The sequence below is a fragment of the Coturnix japonica genome, chromosome 27 (assembly GCF_054131305.1).
Source record: "Coturnix japonica strain WE chromosome 27, WE-NBRP24, whole genome shotgun sequence".
NCBI lineage: Eukaryota > Metazoa > Chordata > Aves > Galliformes > Phasianidae > Coturnix > Coturnix japonica.
In genome coordinates this window covers 1,823,890-1,838,610 of record NC_140689.1, presented here as the reverse complement: position 1 = coordinate 1,838,610, position 14,721 = coordinate 1,823,890, and positions in this window count along the sequence as shown.

Here is a 14,721-nt window from a genome sequence, read left to right as displayed (position 1 = left end):
CTATGCGGTGCTGTAGGGTGGCTATGGGGTGCTTTGGGGTATCCTTGGGTTCCTATGGGGCGCTATAGGTGACTATGTGGTGCTATGGTTTGCTATGGGGCTCTATGCGGAAGAATGGGGTCTCTATGGGGCGCTATGAGGTCCCTATGGGGCTCTATGGGGAGTCTATGGGGTGTCTTTGGGGATCTATGGGTTGTCTGTGGGGCTCTATGGGGTCTGCATGGGGTCTGTATGGGGTTCAGTGGGTCTCTATGGGGCTCTATGGAGTGTCTACAGGCACTATGGGGCGATATGGGGTGTCTATGTGGTTCAATTGGGCTCTATGGTGTGGCTGTAGGGCCTTATGTGGCGTCTATGGGGCACTGTGGGCTGCTATGGGGTGCTGTGGGGAACTATGGGGTGTCTATGGGGCTCTATGGAGCAGTATGCTGTGTCTATGGGTCCCTATGGGGTGCAATGGGGTGCTGTGGGGCACAATGGAGTGTCTATGAGGCTCCATGGGCTGCTATGGGGCACTATGGAGTAGCTATGGGGTGTTCTGGGGTCTCTTTGGGCCCCTATGGGTCACTATGGGTCACTATGTGGTGTCTATGGTGCTCTATGTGGTGGCTATGCGGTGCTGTAGGGTGGCTATGGGGTGCTTTGGGGTATCCTTGGGTTCCTATGGGGCGCTATGGGTGACTAGGTGGTGCTATGGTTTGCTATGGGGCTCTATGCGGAAGAATGGGGTCTCTATGGGGCGCTATGAGGTCCCTATGGGGCTCTATGGGGAGTCTATGGGGTGTCTTTGGGGATCTATGGGTTGTCAGTAGGGCTCTATGGGGTCTGCATGGGGTCTGTAGGGGGTTCAGTGGGTCTCTATGGGGCTCTATGGGGTGTCTACAGGCACTATGGGCGATATGGGGTGTCTATGTGGTTCAATTGAGCTCTATGGTGTGGCTGTAGGGCCTTATGTGGTGTCTATGGGGCACTGTGGGCTGCTATGGGGTGCTGTGGGGAACTATGGGGTGCCTATGGGGCTCTATTGTACAGTATGCTGTGTCTATGGGTCCCTATGGGGTGCAATGGGGTGCTGTGGGGCACAATGGAGTGTCTATGAGGCTCCATGGGCTGCTATGGGGCACTATGGAGTAGCTATGGGGTGCTCTAGGGTCTCTTTGGGCCCCTATGGGTCACTATGGGTCACTATGTGGTGTCTATGGGGCTCTATGGGGTGGCTATGCGGTGCTGTAGGGTGGCTATGGGGTGCTTTGGGGTATCCTTGGGTTCCTATGGGGCGCTATGGGTGACTATAGGGTGCTATGGTTTGCTATGGGGCTCTATGAGGAAGAATGGGGTCTCTATGGGGCGCTATGAGGTCCCTATGGGGCTCTATGGGGAGTCTATGGGGTGTCTTTGGGGATCTATGGGTTGTCTGTGGGGCTCTATGGGGTCTGCATGGGGTCTGTATGGGGTTCAGTGGGTCTCTATGGGGCTCTATAGGGCGTCTACAGGCACTATGGAGCGATATGGGGTGTCTATGTGGTTCAATTATGCTCTGTGGTGTGGCTGTAGGGCCTTATGTGGTGTCTATGGGGCACTGTGGGCTGCTATGGGGTGCTGTGGGGAACTATGGGGTGTCTATGGAGCAATATGCTGTGTCTATGGGTCCCTATGGGGTGCAATGGGGTGCTGTGGGGCCCAATGGAGTGTCTATGAGGGTCCATGGGCTGCTATGGGGCACTATGGAGTAGCTATGGTGTGCTATGGGGTCTCTTTGGGCCCCTATGGGTCACTATGGGTCACTATGTGGTGTCTATGGGGCTCTATGGGGTGGCTATGCGGTCCTGTAGGGTGGCTATGGGGTGCTTTGGGGTATCCTTGGGTTCCTATGGGGCGCTATGGGTGACTATGTGGTGCTATGGTTTGCTATGGGGCTCTATGCGGAAGAATGGGGTCTCTATGGGGCGCTATGGGGTCCCTATGGGGCTCTATGGGGAGTCTATGTGGTGTCTTTCGGGATCTATGGGTTGTCTGTGGGGCTCTATGGGGTCTGCATGGGGTCTGTATGGGGTTCAGTGGGTCTCTATGGGGTGTCTACAGGCACTATGGGGCGATATGGGGTGTCCATGTGGTTCAATTGGGCTCTATGGTGTGGCTGTAGGGCCTTATGTGGTGTCTATGGGGCACTGTGGGCTGCTATGGGGTGCTGTGGGGAACTATGGGGTGTCTATGGGGCTCTATGGAGCAATATGCTGTGTCTATGGTTCCCTATGGGGTGCAATGGGGTGCTGTGGGGCACAATGGAGTGTCTATGAGGCTCCATGGGCTGCTATGGGGCACTATGGAGTAGCTATGGGGTGCTCTGGGGTCTCTTTGGGCTCCTATGGGTCACTATGGGTCACTATGTGGTGTCTATGGGGCTCTATGGGGTGGCTATGCGGTGCTGTAGGGTGGCTATGGGGTGCTTTGGGGTATCCTTGGGTTCCTATGGGGCGCTATGGGTGACTATGTGGTGCTATGGTTTGCTATGGGGCTCTATGCGGAAGAATGGGGTCTCTAGGGGGCGCTATGAGGTCCCCATGGGGCTCTATAGGGAGTCTATGGGGTGTCTTTGGAGATCTATGGGTTGTCTGTGGGGCTCTATGGGGTCTGCATGGGGTCTGTATGGGGTTCAGTGGGTCTCTATGGGGCTCTATGGGGTGTCTACAGGCACTATGGGGCGATATGGGGTGTCTATGTGGTTCAATTGGGCTCTATGGTGTGGCTGTAAGGCCTTATGTGGTGTCTATGGGGCACTCTGGGCTGCTATGGGGAACTATGGGGTGTCTATGGGGCTCTATTGTACAGTATGCTGTGTCTATGGGTCCCTATGGGGTGCAATGGGGTGCTGTGGGGCACAATGGAGTGTCTATGAGGCTCCATGGGCTGCTATGGGGCACTATGGGGTAGCTATGGGGTGCTCTAGGGTCTCTTTGGGCCCCTATGGGTCACTATGGGTCACTATGTGGTGTCTATGGGGCTCTATGGGGTGGCTATGCGGTGCTGTAGGGTGGCTATGGGGTGCTTTGGGGTATCCTTGGGTTCCTATGGGGCGCTATGGGTGACTATAGGGTGCTATGGTTTGCTATGGGGCTCTATGAGGAAGAATGGGGTCTCTATGGGGCGCTATGAGGTCCCTATGGGGCTCTATGGGGAGTCTATGGGGTGTCTTTGGGGATCTATGGGTTGTCTGTGGGGCTCTATGGGGTCTGCATGGGGTCTGCATGGGGTTCAGTGGGTCTCTATGGGGCTCTATAGGGCGTCTACAGGCACTATGGAGCGATATGGGGTGTCTATGTGGTTCAATTATGCTCTGTGGTGTGGCTGTAGAGCCTTATGTGGTGTCTATGGGGCACTGTGGGCTGCTATGGGGTGCTGTGGGGAACTATGGGGTGTCTATGGGGCTCTATTGTACAGTATGCTGTGTCTATGGGTCCCTATGGGGTGCAATGGGGTGCTGTGGGGCCCAATGGAGTGTCTATGAGGGTCCATGGGCTGCTATGGTGCACTATGGAGTAGCTGTGGGGTGCTATGGGGTCTCTTTGGGCCCCTATGGGTCACTATGGGTCACTATGTGGTGTCTATGGGGCTCTATGGGGTGGCTATGCGGTCCTGTAGGGTGGCTATGGGGTGCTTTGGGGTATCCTTGGGTTCCTATGGGGCGCTATGGGTGACTATAGGGTGCTATGGTTTGCTATGGGGCTCTATGCGGAAGAATGGGGTCTCTATGGGGCGCTATGGGGTCCCTATGGGGCTCTATGGGGAGTCTATGTGGTGTCTTTCGGGATCTATGGGTTGTCTGTGGGGCTCTATGGGGTCTGCATGGGGTCTGTATGGGGTTCAGTGGGTCTCTATGGGGTGTCTACAGGCACTATGGGGCGATATGGGGTGTCCATGTGGTTCAATTAGGCTCTATGGTGTGGCTGTAGGGCCTTATGTGGTGTCTATGGGGCACTGTGGGCTGCTATGGGGTGCTGTGGGGAACTATGGGGTGTCTATGGGGCTCTATGGAGCAATATGCTGTGTCTATGGTTCCCTATGGGGTGCAATGGGGTGCTGTGGGGCACAATGGAGTGTCTATGAGGCTCCATGTGCTGCTATGGGGCACTATGGAGTAGCTATGGGGTGCTCTGGGGTCTCTTTGGGCCCCTATGGGTCACTATGGGTCACTATGTGGTGTCTATGGGGCTCTACGGGGTGGCTATGCGGTGCTGTAGGGTGGCTATTGGGTGCTTTGGGGTATCCTTGGGTTCCTATGGGGCGCTATAGGTGACTATGTGGTGCTATGGTTTGCTATGGGGCTCTATGCGGAAGAATGGGGTCTCTATGGGGCGCTATGAGGTCCCTATGGGGCTCTATGGGGAGTCTATGGGGTGTCTTTGGGGATCTATGGGTTGTCTGTGGGGCTCTATGGGGTCTGCATGGGGTCTGTATGGGGTTCAGTGGGTCTCTATGGGGCTCTATGGGGTGTCTACAGGCACTATGGGGCGATATGGGGTGTCTATGTGGTTCAATTGGGCTCTATGGTGTGGCTGTAGGGCCTTATGTGGTGTCTATGGGGCACTGTGGGCTGCTATGGGGTGCTGTGGGGAACTATGGGGTGTCTATGGGGCTCTATGGAGCAATATGCTGTTTCTATGGGACCCTATGGGGTGCAATGGGGTGCTGTGGGGCACAATGGAGTGTCTATGAGGCTCCATGGGCTGCTATGGGGCACTATGGAGTAGCTATGGGGTGCTCTGGGGTCTCTTTGGGCTCCTATGGGTCACTATGGGTCACTATGTGGTGTCTATGGGGCTCTATGGGGTGGCTATGCGGTGCTGTAGGGTGGCTATGGGGTGCTTTGGGGTATCCTTGGGTTCCTATGGGGCGCTATGGGTGACTATGTGGTGCTATGGTTTGCTATCGGGATCTATGCGGAAGAATGGTGTCTCTATGGGGCGCTATGAGGTCCCCATGGGGCTCTATAGGGAGTCTATGGGGTGTCTTTGGAGATCTATGGGTTGTCTGTGGGGCTCTATGGGGTCTGCATGGGGTCTGTATGGGGTTCAGTGGGTCTCTATGGGGCTCTATAGGGTGTCTACAGGCACTATGGGGCGATATGGGGTGTCTATGTGGTTCAATTGGGCTCTATGGTGTGGCTGTAGAGCCATATGTGGTGTCTATGGGGCACTGTGGGCTGCTATGGGGTGCTGTGGGGAACTATGGGGTGTCTATGGAGCAATATGCTGTGTCTATGGGTCCCTATGGGGTGCAATGGGGTGCTGTGGGGCCCAATGGAGTGTCTATGAGGGTCCATGGGCTGCTATGGGGCACTATGGAGTAGCTATGGTGTGCTATGGGGTCTCTTTGGGCCCCTATGGGTCACTATGGGTCACTATGTGGTGTCTATGGGGCTCTATGGGGTGGCTATGCGGTCCTGTAGGGTGGCTATGGGGTGCTTTGGGGTATCCTTGGGTTCCTATGGGGCGCTATGGGTGACTATGTGGTGCTATGGTTTGCTATGGGGCTCTATGCGGAAGAATGGGGTCTCTATGGGGCGCTATGGGGTCCCTATGGGGCTCTATGGGGAGTCTATGTGGTGTCTTTCGGGATCTATGGGTTGTCTGTGGGGCTCTATGGGGTCTGCATGGGGTCTGTATGGGGTTCAGTGGGTCTCTATGGGGTGTCTACAGGCACTATGGGGCGATATGGGGTGTCCATGTGGTTCAATTGGGCTCTATGGTGTGGCTGTAGGGCCTTATGTGGTGTCTATGGGGCACTGTGGGCTGCTATGGGGTGCTGTGGGGAACTATGGGGTGTCTATGGGGCTCTATGGAGCAATATGCTGTGTCTATGGTTCCCTATGGGGTGCAATGGGGTGCTGTGGGGCACAATGGAGTGTCTATGAGGCTCCATGGGCTGCTATGGGGCACTATGGAGTAGCTATGGGGTGCTCTGGGGTCTCTTTGGGCTCCTATGGGTCACTATGGGTCACTATGTGGTGTCTATGGGGCTCTATGGGGTGGCTATGCGGTGCTGTAGGGTGGCTATGGGGTGCTTTGGGGTATCCTTGGGTTCCTATGGGGCGCTATGGGTGACTATGTGGTGCTATGGTTTGCTATGGGGCTCTATGCGGAAGAATGGGGTCTCTAGGGGGCGCTATGAGGTCCCCATGGGGCTCTATAGGGAGTCTATGGGGTGTCTTTGGAGATCTATGGGTTGTCTGTGGGGCTCTATGGGGTCTGCATGGGGTCTGTATGGGGTTCAGTGGGTCTCTATGGGGCTCTATGGGGTGTCTACAGGCACTATGGGGCGATATGGGGTGTCTATGTGGTTCAATTGGGCTCTATGGTGTGGCTGTAAGGCCTTATGTGGTGTCTATGGGGCACTCTGGGCTGCTATGGGGAACTATGGGGTGTCTATGGGGCTCTATTGTACAGTATGCTGTGTCTATGGGTCCCTATGGGGTGCAATGGGGTGCTGTGGGGCACAATGGAGTGTCTATGAGGCTCCATGGGCTGCTATGGGGCACTATGGGGTAGCTATGGGGTGCTCTAGGGTCTCTTTGGGCCCCTATGGGTCACTATGGGTCACTATGTGGTGTCTATGGGGCTCTATGGGGTGGCTATGCGGTGCTGTAGGGTGGCTATGGGGTGCTTTGGGGTATCCTTGGGTTCCTATGGGGCGCTATGGGTGACTATAGGGTGCTATGGTTTGCTATGGGGCTCTATGAGGAAGAATGGGGTCTCTATGGGGCGCTATGAGGTCCCTATGGGGCTCTATGGGGAGTCTATGGGGTGTCTTTGGGGATCTATGGGTTGTCTGTGGGGCTCTATGGGGTCTGCATGGGGTCTGCATGGGGTTCAGTGGGTCTCTATGGGGCTCTATAGGGCGTCTACAGGCACTATGGAGCGATATGGGGTGTCTATGTGGTTCAATTATGCTCTGTGGTGTGGCTGTAGAGCCTTATGTGGTGTCTATGGGGCACTGTGGGCTGCTATGGGGTGCTGTGGGGAACTATGGGGTGTCTATGGGGCTCTATGGAGCAATATGCTGTGTCTATGGGTCCCTATGGGGTGCAATGGGGTGCTGTGGGGCCCAATGGAGTGTCTATGAGGGTCCATGGGCTGCTATGGTGCACTATGGAGTAGCTGTGGGGTGCTATGGGGTCTCTTTGGGCCCCTATGGGTCACTATGGGTCACTATGTGGTGTCTATGGGGCTCTATGGGGTGGCTATGCGGTCCTGTAGGGTGGCTATGGGGTGCTTTGGGGTATCCTTGGGTTCCTATGGGGCGCTATGGGTGACTATAGGGTGCTATGGTTTGCTATGGGGCTCTATGCGGAAGAATGGGGTCTCTATGGGGCGCTATGGGGTCCCTATGGGGCTCTATGGGGAGTCTATGTGGTGTCTTTCGGGATCTATGGGTTGTCTGTGGGGCTCTATGGGGTCTGCATGGGGTCTGTATGGGGTTCAGTGGGTCTCTATGGGGTGTCTACAGGCACTATGGGGCGATATGGGGTGTCCATGTGGTTCAATTAGGCTCTATGGTGTGGCTGTAGGGCCTTATGTGGTGTCTATGGGGCACTGTGGGCTGCTATGGGGTGCTGTGGGGAACTATGGGGTGTCTATGGGGCTCTATGGAGCAATATGCTGTGTCTATGGTTCCCTATGGGGTGCAATGGGGTGCTGTGGGGCACAATGGAGTGTCTATGAGGCTCCATGGGCTGCTATGGGGCACTATGGAGTAGCTATGGGGTGCTCTGGGGTCTCTTTGGGCCCCTATGGGTCACTATGGGTCACTATGTGGTGTCTATGGGGCTCTATGGGGTGGCTATGCGGTGCTGTAGGGTGGCTATGGGGTGCTTTGGGGTATCCTTGGGTTCCTATGGGGCGCTATGGGTGACTATGGGGTGCTATGGTTTGCTATGGGGCTCTATGCGGAAGAATGGGGTCTCTATGGGGCGCTATGAGGTCCCTATGGGGCTCTATGGGGAGTCTATGGGGTGTCTTTGGGGATCTATGGGTTGTCTGTGGGGCTCTATGGGGTCTGCATGGGGTCTGTATGGGGTTCAGTGGGTCTCTATGGGGCTCTATGGAGTGTCTACAGGCACTATGGGGCGATATGGGGTGTCTATGTGGTTCAATTGGGCTCTATGGTGTGGCTGTAGGGCCTTATGTGGCGTCTATGGGGCACTGTGGGCTGCTATGGGGTGCTGTGGGGAACTATGGGGTGTCTATGGGGCTCTATGGAGCAATATGCTGTGTCTATGGGTCCCTATGGGGTGCAATGGGGTGCTGTGGGGCCCAATGGAGTGTCTATGAGGCTCCATGGGCTGCTATGGGGCACTATGGAGTAGCTATGTGGTGCTCTGGGGTCTCTTTGGGCCCCTATGGGTCACTATGGGTCACTATGTGGTGTCTATGGGGCTCTATGGGGTGGCTATGCGGTGCTGTAGGGTGGCTATGGGGTGCTTTGGGGTATCCTTGGGTTCCTATGGGGCGCTATGGGTGACTATAGGGTGCTATGGTTTGCTATGGGGCTCTATGAGGAAGAATGGGGTCTCTATGGGGCGCTATGAGGTCCCTATGGGGCTCTATGGGGAGTCTATGGGGTGTCTTTGGGGATCTATGGGTTGTCTGTGGGGCTCTATGGGGTCTGCATGGGGTCTGTATGGGGTTCAGTGGGTCTCTATGGGGCTCTATGGGGTGTCTACAGGCACTATGGGGCGATATGGGGTGTCTATGTGGTTCAATTGGGCTCTATGGTGTGGCTGTAGGGCCTTATGTGGTGTCTATGGGGCACTGTGGGCTGCTATGGGGTGCTGTGGGGTGTCTATGGGGCTCTATTGTACAGTATGCTGTGTCTATGGGTCCCTATGGGGTGCAATGGGGTGCTGTGGGGCACAATGGAGTGTCTATGAGGCTCCATGGGCTGCTATGGGGCACTATGGAGTAGCTATGGGGTGCTCTAGGGTCTCTTTGGGCCCCTATGGGTCACTATGTGGTGTCTATGGGGCTCTATGGGGTGGCTATGCGGTGCTGTAGGGTGGCTATGGGGTGCTTTGGAGTATCCTTGGGTTCCTATGGGGCGCTATGGGTGACTATAGGGTGCTATGGTTTGCTATGGGGCTCTCTGCGGAAGAATGGGGTCTCTAGGGGGCGCTATGAGGTCCCCATGGGGCTCTATAGGGAGTCTATGGGGTGTCTTTGGAGATCTATGGGTTGTCTGTGGGGCTCTATGGGGTCTGCATGGGGTCTGTATGGGGTTCAGTGGGTCTCTATGGGGCTCTATGGGGTGTCTACAGGCACTATGGGGCGATATGGGGTGTCTATGTGGTTCAATTGGGCTCTATGGTGTGGCTGTAAGGCCTTATGTGGTGTCTATGGGGCACTCTGGGCTGCTATGGGGAACTATGGGGTGTCTATGGGGCTCTATTGTACAGTATGCTGTGTCTATGGGTCCCTATGGGGTGCAATGGGGTGCTGTGGGGCACAATGGAGTGTCTATGAGGCTCCATGGGCTGCTATGGGGCACTATGGGGTAGCTATGGGGTGCTCTAGGGTCTCTTTGGGCCCCTATGGGTCACTATGGGTCACTATGTGGTGTCTATGGGGCTCTATGGGGTGGCTATGCGGTGCTGTAGGGTGGCTATGGGGTGCTTTGGGGTATCCTTGGGTTCCTATGGGGCGCTATGGGTGACTATAGGGTGCTATGGTTTGCTATGGGGCTCTATGAGGAAGAATGGGGTCTCTATGGGGCGCTATGAGGTCCCTATGGGGCTCTATGGGGAGTCTATGGGGTGTCTTTGGGGATCTATGGGTTGTCTGTGGGGCTCTATGGGGTCTGCATGGGGTCTGCATGGGGTTCAGTGGGTCTCTATGGGGCTCTATAGGGCGTCTACAGGCACTATGGAGCGATATGGGGTGTCTATGTGGTTCAATTATGCTCTGTGGTGTGGCTGTAGAGCCTTATGTGGTGTCTATGGGGCACTGTGGGCTGCTATGGGGTGCTGTGGGGAACTATGGGGTGTCTATGGGGCTCTATGGAGCAATATGCTGTGTCTATGGGTCCCTATGGGGTGCAATGGGGTGCTGTGGGGCCCAATGGAGTGTCTATGAGGGTCCATGGGCTGCTATGGTGCACTATGGAGTAGCTGTGGGGTGCTATGGGGTCTCTTTGGGCCCCTATGGGTCACTATGGGTCACTATGTGGTGTCTATGGGGCTCTACGGGGTGGCTATGCGGTGCTGTAGGGTGGCTATGGGGTGCTTTGGGGTATCCTTGGGTTCCTATGGGGCGCTATGGGTGACTATAGGGTGCTATGGTTTGCTATGGGGCTCTATGCGGAAGAATGGGGTCTCTATGGGGCGCTATGAGGTCCCTATGGGGCTCTATGGGGAGTCTATGGGGTGTCTTTGGGGATCTATGGGTTGTCTGTGGGGCTCTATGGGGTCTGCATGGGGTCTGTATGGGGTTCAGTGGGTCTCTATGGGGCTCTATGGGGTGTCTACAGGCACTATGGGGCGATATGGGGTGTCTATGTGGTTCAATTGGGCTCTATGGTGTGGCTGTAGGGCCTTATGTGGTGTCTATGGGGCACTGTGGGCTGCTATGGGGTGCTGTGGGGAACTATGGGGTGTCTATGGGGCTCTATGGAGCAATATGCTGTTTCTATGGGACCCTATGGGGTGCAATGGGGTGCTGTGGGGCACAATGGAGTGTCTATGAGGCTCCATGGGCTGCTATGGGGCACTATGGAGTAGCTATGGGGTGCTCTGGGGTCTCTTTGGGCTCCTATGGGTCACTATGGGTCACTATGTGGTGTCTATGGGGCTCTATGGGGTGGCTATGCGGTGCTGTAGGGTGGCTATGGGGTGCTTTGGGGTATCCTTGGGTTCCTATGGGGCGCTATGGGTGACTATGTGGTGCTATGGTTTGCTATCGGGATCTATGCGGAAGAATGGTGTCTCTATGGGGCGCTATGAGGTCCCCATGGGGCTCTATAGGGAGTCTATGGGGTGTCTTTGGAGATCTATGGGTTGTCTGTGGGGCTCTATGGGGTCTGCATGGGGTCTGTATGGGGTTCAGTGGGTCTCTATGGGGCTCTATAGGGTGTCTACAGGCACTATGGGGCGATATGGGGTGTCTATGTGGTTCAATTGGGCTCTATGGTGTGGCTGTAAGGCCTTATGTGGTGTCTATGGGGCACTGTGGGCTGCTATGGGGTGCTGTGGGGTGTCTATGGGGCTCTATTGTACAGTATGCTGTGTCTATGGGTCCCTATGGGGTGCAATGGGGTGCTGTGGGGCACAATGGAGTGTCTATGAGGCTCCATGGGCTGCTATGGGGCACTATGGAGTAGCTATGGGGTGCTCTAGGGTCTCTTTGGGCCCCTATGGGTCACTATGGGTCACTATGTGGTGTCTATGGGGCTCTATGGGGTGGCTATGCGGTGCTGTAGGGTGGCTATGGGGTGCTTTGGGGTATCCTTGGGTTCCTATGGGGCGCTATGGGTGACTATAGGGTGCTATGGTTTGCTATGGGGCTCTATGAGGAATATTGGGGTCTCTATGGGGCGCTATGAGGTCCCTATGGGGCTCTATGGGGAGTCTATGGGGATCTATGGGTTGTCTGTGGGGCTCTATGGGGTCTGCATGGGGTCTGCATGGGGTTCAGTGGGTCTCTACGGGGCTCTATAGGGTGTCTACAGGCACTATGGGGCGATATGGGGTGTCTATGTGGTTCAATTGGGCTCTATGGTGTGGCTGTAGAGCCTTATGTGGTGTCTATGGGGCACTGTGGGCTGCTATGGGGTGCTGTGGGGAACTATGGGGTGTCTATGGGGCTCTATGGAGCAATATGCTGTGTCTATGGGTCCCTATGGGGTGCAATGGGGTGCTGTGGGGCCCAATGGAGTGTCTATGAGGCTCCATGGGCTGCTATGGGGCACTATGGAGTAGCTATGTGGTGCTCTGGGGTCTCTTTGGGCCCCTATGGGTCACTATGGGTCACTATGTGGTGTCTATGGGGCTCTATGGGGTGGCTATGCGGTGCTGTAGGGTGGCTATGGGGTGCTTTGGGGTATCCTTGGGTTCCTATGGGGCGCTATGGGTGACTATAGGGTGCTATGGTTTGCTATGGGGCTCTATGAGGAAGAATGGGGTCTCTATGGGGCGCTATGAGGTCCCTATGGGGCTCTATGGGGAGTCTATGGGGTGTCTTTGGGGATCTATGGGTTGTCTGTGGGGCTCTATGGGGTCTGCATGGGGTCTGTATGGGGTTCAGTGGGTCTCTATGGGGCTCTATGGGGTGTCTACAGGCACTATGGGGCGATATGGGGTGTCTATGTGGTTCAATTGGGCTCTATGGTGTGGCTGTAGGGCCTTATGTGGTGTCTATGGGGCACTGTGGGCTGCTATGGGGTGCTGTGGGGTGTCTATGGGGCTCTATTGTACAGTATGCTGTGTCTATGGGTCCCTATGGGGTGCAATGGGGTGCTGTGGGGCACAATGGAGTGTCTATGAGGCTCCATGGGCTGCTATGGGGCACTATGGAGTAGCTATGGGGTGCTCTAGGGTCTCTTTGGGCCCCTATGGGTCACTATGTGGTGTCTATGGGGCTCTATGGGGTGGCTATGCGGTGCTGTAGGGTGGCTATGGGGTGCTTTGGAGTATCCTTGGGTTCCTATGGGGCGCTATGGGTGACTATAGGGTGCTATGGTTTGCTATGGGGCTCTATGAGGAAGAATGGGGTCTCTATGGGGCGCTATGAGGTCCCTATGGGGCTCTATGGGGAGTCTATGGGGTGTCTTTGGGGATCTATGGGTTGTCTGTGGGGCTCTATGGGGTCTGCATGGGGTCTGCATGGGGTTCAGTGGGTCTCTATGGGGCTCTATGGGGTGTCTACAGGCACTATGGGGCGATATGGGGTGTCTATGTGGTTCAATTATGCTCTGTGGTGTGGCTGTAGAGCCTTATGTGGTGTCTATGGGGCACTGTGGGCTGCTATGGGGTGCTGTGGGGAACTATGGGGTGTCTATGGGGCTCTATGGAGCAATATGCTGTGTCTATGGGTCCCTATGGGGTGCAATGGGGTGCTGTGGGGCCCAATGGAGTGTCTATGAGGCTCCATGGGCTGCTATGGGGCACTATGGAGGAGCTGTGGGGTGCTATGGGGTCTATTTGGGCCCCTATGGGTCACTATGGGTCACTATGTGGTGTCTATGGGGATCTATGGGGTGGCTATGCGGTCCTGTAGGGTGGCTATGGGGTGCTTTGGGGTATCCTTGGGTTCCTATGGGGCGCTATGGGTGACTATGTGGTGCTATGGTTTGCTATGGGGCTCTATGCGGAAGAATGGGGTCTCTATGGGGCGCTATGGGGTCCCTATGGGGCTCTATGGGGAGTCTATGTGGTGTCTTTCGGGATCTATGGGTTGTCTGTGGGGCTCTATGGGGTCTGCATGGGGTCTGTATGGGGTTCAGTGGGTCTCTATGGGGTGTCTACAGGCACTATGGGGCGATATGGGGTGTCCATGTGGTTCAATTGGGCTCTATGGTGTGGCTGTAGGGCCTTATGTGGTGTCTATGGGGCACTGTGGGCTGCTATGGGGTGCTGTGGGGAACTATGGGGTGTCTATGGGGCTCTATGGAGCAATATGCTGTGTCTATGGTTCCCTATGGGGTGCAATGGGGTGCTGTGGGGCACAATGGAGTGTCTATGAGGCTCCATGGGCTGCTATGGGGCACTATGGAGTAGCTATGGAATGCTCTGGGGTCTCTTTGGGCTCCTATGGGTCACTATGGGGTCACTATGTGGTGTCTATGGGGCTCTATGGGGTGGCTATGCGGTGCTGTAGGGTGGCTATGGGGTGCTTTGGGGTATCCTTGGGTTCCTATGGGGCGCTATGGGTGACTATGTGGTGCTATGGTTTGCTATGGGGCTCTATGCGGAAGAATGGGGTCTCTATGGGGCGCTATGGGGTCCCTATGGGGCTCTATGGGGAGTCTTTGGGATGTCTTTGGGGATCTATGGGTTGTCTGTGGGGCTCTATGGGGTCTGCATGGGGTCTGTATGGGGTTCAGTGGGTCTCTATGGAGCTCTATGGGGTGTCTACAGGCACTATGGGGCGATATGGGGTGTCTATGTGGTTCAATTGGGCTCTATGATGTGGCTGTAGGGCCTTATGTGGTGTCTATGGGGCACTGTGGGCTGCTATGGGGTGCTGTGGGGAACTATGGGGTGTCTATGGGGCTCTATGGAGCAGTATGCTGTGTCTATGGGTCCCTATGGGGTGCAATGGGGTGCTGTGGGGCACAATGGAGTGTCTATGAGGCTCCATGGGCTGCTATCGGGCACTGTGGAGTAGCTATTGGATGATTTGGGGTCTCTTTGTGCCCCTAAGGGGCGCTATGGGTCACTATGTGGTGTCTATGGGGCTCTATGGGGTGGCTATGCGGTGCTGTAGGGTGGGTATGGGGTGCTTTGAGGTATCCTTGGGTTCCTATGGGGCGCTATAGGTGACTATGTGGTGCTATGGTTTGCTATGGGGCTCTATGCGGAAGAATGGGGTCTCTATGGGGCGCTATGAGGTCCCTATGGGGCTCTATGGGGAGTCTATGGGGTGTCTTTGGGGATCTATGGGTTGTCTGTGGGGCTCTATGGGGTCTGCATGGGGTCTGTATGGGGTTCAGTGGGTTTCTATGGGGCTCTATGGG